Source organism: Macrobrachium rosenbergii, chromosome 34 (genome assembly GCF_040412425.1).
Source record: "Macrobrachium rosenbergii isolate ZJJX-2024 chromosome 34, ASM4041242v1, whole genome shotgun sequence".
NCBI classification, from domain to species: Eukaryota; Metazoa; Arthropoda; class Malacostraca; order Decapoda; family Palaemonidae; genus Macrobrachium; species Macrobrachium rosenbergii.
The window spans coordinates 10,197,659-10,202,658 of NC_089774.1; positions in this window are offsets into that span (position 1 = coordinate 10,197,659).

Here is a 5,000-nt window from a genome sequence, read left to right on the forward strand (position 1 = left end):
GAATTTTTTCGGGCAAATATAAAACTTGGCGCAATATCCTGTCATGGGAGACGTGATAAATGGTTCTTGCAAGCGAGAGAGAGAGAGAGAGAGAGAGAGAGAGAGAGAGAGAGAGAGAGAGAGAGAGAGAGAGAGAGAGAGGCTGTCTGTGACTGTCTGTGACTGTTACCTAACAGGATGCGCGATGTCATTAAATCATGATGGGAAGTGTCACTTGGTGGAAGGGTTACCAATTACTCTGAATGAGAGAGTTCATAGCTGATGGCCTTTGTAATGAGGGTAATTATTGGAGAGAGAGAGAGAGAGAGAGAGAGAGAGAGAGAGAGAGAGAGAGAGAGAGAGAGAGAGAGAGAGAAATATAACATTATTATTAATATTATTATTATTATTATTTCAATAAATAGATAAGATCTATTATTATTATTATTATTATCATTATTATTATTATTATTATTATTATTATTATTATTATTATTATTATTATTATTATTATTATTATTATCTGGTAGAAAAAGCATTTAAATAAATAAATAAATTAAATAATTAAATATTAAGTAAACAAACAAATAAATATATAGATAAATATACAAATCCTGGAATCAGAAATTATTATTATTATTATTATTATTATTATTATTATTATTATTATTATTATTATTATTATTATTATTATTATTATTATTACCACCATCTGGAAGCACAGCCATCTAACTAAATAAAGAAACAAACATTAAATAGATAAATAATGTAATAAATAAAATAAATTAAATAAATAGATATATATATCATCTCGTTAAGAGACCTGTCTCCCTACCCAGCCCCTCCAGAAACGTCACTGGAAAGATTAATGCCTGGAACTGGACGCCTGTGGGGCGTTTGTTGCTGATTCCCGTGTTTCAAGTGATGTTTCTCTCGCGTTGTTTTGAGGTTTTGGCGCGTTGTTTTATCTAGTGGTGTTTTAAAGTGTATCTTTAAGTGACGTTTCTCATGTTGTTTCGTCTCAATTGGTGATGTTTTAAAGTGCATCTTTAAGTAATGTTTCTCACGTTGTCTTGCTTGTTGTAAATGGTAACACACGAAAAACATATACATATATATTTTCAGGGGGCGTGGACCCCTAAAACGACTCTCTAACGCCCCCCAGAAAAGAAAATAATCAAAAAGAAATATTACTAAAAAAAAAATACTTCACATAAACATGGCCGACTAAGATACCGCATTGAAGATTTCTTTTTTAAGTTTAATATCCTACAAATATACGCTTTTGTCTATCAGCAGCGTTTGGCTATTAATAGACGTTAATAGACTCATTTATCTGCTTATCTAGCTGTTTGTTTAGCTGTCATTCACAGCAGTTTGCAGCAAATTACAGCAGTATTCCTGAAGGGAATTGGGGTGACAAAGCAATTCTAGATTATCAGACATACAGTAATGTTGAATATTGTCTATTGTGAATTGTGTATGTTTTAATATACATATGTATATTTATGTGTATGTATACATAATATAATTAGAATAATTATATTGTAGCTGATTTTTTTATATGTAAGTTTTATATAAAATAAAAATGCCATAATTTTTCTATATAAAAATTTGTGTGAAATTTCGAATTATTATTATTATTATTATTATTATTTATTATTATTATTATTATTATTATTATTATTATTATTATTATTATTACAGCATCAATAGTAATATTAATAATAGTGATAATTGAGATGAAATTGAGTAAAATAAAATAAAAATAAACAAAATTTTGTGACAGAAATTGTTTTATAACATCAAAAGTTCGGAAATGAGAGAGAGAGAGAGAGAGAGAGAGAGAGAGAGAGAGAGAGAGCAGAAGGAAAAGACTGAGAAAGAGAGAAAGAGTGTCTACAGAGAGAGATAAAGAGAGAATGAGATATGTTAGAATCAGAGAGAGAGAGAGAGACCTTACACGCCTAATTAAACGAAACACTGGCCGAGTCTGTTGTAATTAGAACAGTAATTATCTTAGAAGCAGCTACGGAATTCGTTTAATGCTCTCTCTCTCTCTCTCTCTCTCTCTCTCTCTCTCTCTCTCTCTTCTCTCTCTCTTTCTTCTTACCTGGCTGACATGTTGTTTTTTAAGAGGGGTAGCAACCCCTTCTACCCCACCCCAGCCATGAATATTCAAAGTTAATTAGGAAAAGAACCTTCCCACGTCATAACACGTCTTCTTTGACATAGGTCAATAGGAAGTCTCTCTCTCTCTCTCTCTCTCTCTCTCTCTCTCTCTCTCTCTCTCTCTCTCTCTCTCTCTCTCAAAGAGAGCCGGGGCGTCCTTTTATTTCCCCTCGAAAAATTTCAGGAAGCCCAAAATCTTTCCAAAATCTCACGTTCCAATAATTTTTCCACCGAGTCTCTCTCTCTCCGTCTGTCCTAAATATCTCACCATCATCACCACCATCATCATCATCTTCTTCTTCTTCTTCTTCTTCTTCTTCTTTGTAATCCCCCTTTTCTTCTTTTTCCTGCTGCTTTTCTATCCTCTTTTATCCTATTTCTCTTTTATTTCATCCTTTTTCCAAAGGCTTTATTCAGTTTTCAGTCAACTCGATCCTCACAAATTGGATTCACGAAGGCCACTCTTTTGAAAGAGGCAGGAGATAGTTTGTTGTTTAAGGATTCTTATGTTTTTATTTTTTGATAGATTAGATTTAAGCTCGTCTCTTAGGTAATGTTGGACTTGTTTATTTATATTGATAATTTTTATTTGTCTTTATTTATATATAGTGATACTTTTTATTTATTTTTATTTATATTGATTATTTTTATTTGGCTTTATTTATTTTTGTTTATTTATATTGATAATTATTATTTATTTTATTTTTATTTTTATTTATTTATATTGATAATTTCTATTTGTCTTTATTAATTTATACTGATCATTTTTATTTATCTTTATTTATATTGTTAATTTTTATTTATCTTTATTTATTTATATTGATGATTTTTATCTATTTCTCTTTAAAAAAACTCAAAATTAATTTATTATGATTTTTATTTATTTTGATGATTTTTATTTATATCTTTCTTTACAAAAACAAATTTAATTCATCATAACTTTAATTTATTTTTATTTTATATATTTTCTTTAAAATCTCTAAATTAAGTTATTTTAATTTTTACTTATTTTCATCATTTTTATTTATTTTTCTTTAAAAACTCGAATTTAATTCATTCTAATTTTTTATTTATTGTCATAATTTTTATTTATTTTTCTTTCAAAACTCTTTATTTGTCTTTAAAAACTCAAATTATAATTTTTATTTATTTTCATAATTTTTATTTATTTTTTCAAAACTAAATTAATTAATTACTTTATTGATTTTGATCATTTTTATTTATTTTTTTTTCAAAAACTTTAAATTGATATCTTATAATTTTTATTTAATTTTGATAAATTTTATTTATTTTTCTTTACAAACTTCAAATAATAATAATTCAATCCTTCGATTCCACTCACTTTAAAAGAGATAGATTTAATCCACTTACCTCATTTGGGAGAGAGAGAGAGAGAGAGAGAGAGAGAGAGAGAGAGAGAGAGAGAGAGAGAGAGAGAGAGAGAGAGAGAGGGGGAGGCTTAATCACAGATACATACAAACATTGAAATAATTTGGCAAATGAGGTTTTGATAAATAAAACTCATATAAACCAAATACTTGTATCCTTTATTTTGACAGCTGAGAGAGAGAGAGAGAGAGAGAGAGAGAGAGAGAGAGAGAGAGAGAGAGAGAGAGAGAGAGAGAGAGGGATACACATTGTAGTTTCAAAATGGTAGCCAAGGATACAAGGTCATTCATCGAACCTGCCATCCACGCGGCAGAGATGGAACTTGATGTAATTGATACAATTGAGAGAAATATATCATTGAGAAAAACACCACTGAGAGAAATATATTGTCTACAATATATTGTAAAGCAATTTAGAGGTCAATTTGTATACACTGAAGATAAAAGGTAGACATTTTCTGAATATTTGTCTTGTGACATTCAAACTCATTTTTTTTTTTTTGTCAAATTGTCTTAATGTACACAGGATTTAGAGACTTATTTACGTACACTTATTAGATACACACACACATACACACAAATATACATACATACACACACACACACACACACACACACACACACACACATATATATATATATATATATATATATATATATATATATATATATATATATATATATATATATATATATATATATATATATATATATATATATATATATATATATATATATATATATATATATATATATATATATATATATATATTATATATATGCATATATATATTTATATATATGTATATATATTTATATTATATATATGTATATACATACATATATACATATACATATATATAAACATGCATACACATAACCACACAAACGTATAACTTAACCTGAATGACCTCTTCAAGGTCAAATTACAAAATAAAACACATTTTCTCCCTTCAAAAAAAAATTCAAAACATTACAAAAGCATCATAACCCATATAATATACATGTCCATTTGAACCACATTGGTCAAGCAGTGAAGCATAAAAGCGTTAATCTATCAGTCAATGGGGAAATAGAGTGACTTTATCGTTATTTTATTATTATTATAATTCATAATTCATATTTTATAATTTATGATTTTTTTCCTTTCCATTCATTATACATCATTATATACAGCTGAGAGTCCTTATAAATATCTATACATAGTGGGGTGTGTATGGTGCATACATTTGTATACATATGTATGGATGTAAATGTGTGTATATATATTTATGTATATATGTATAAACTGTATATATATATTTATATATACATACACAATGTTCAAGAAATTATTTGTATGTATGTATGCATGCATGCATGCATACATTTATGTATATGTGTGTGTATGTATACATGTATGTATGTATGTATGTACACATGTATGCAATACACAGCAACAGTGGAAACACAATGTACCCA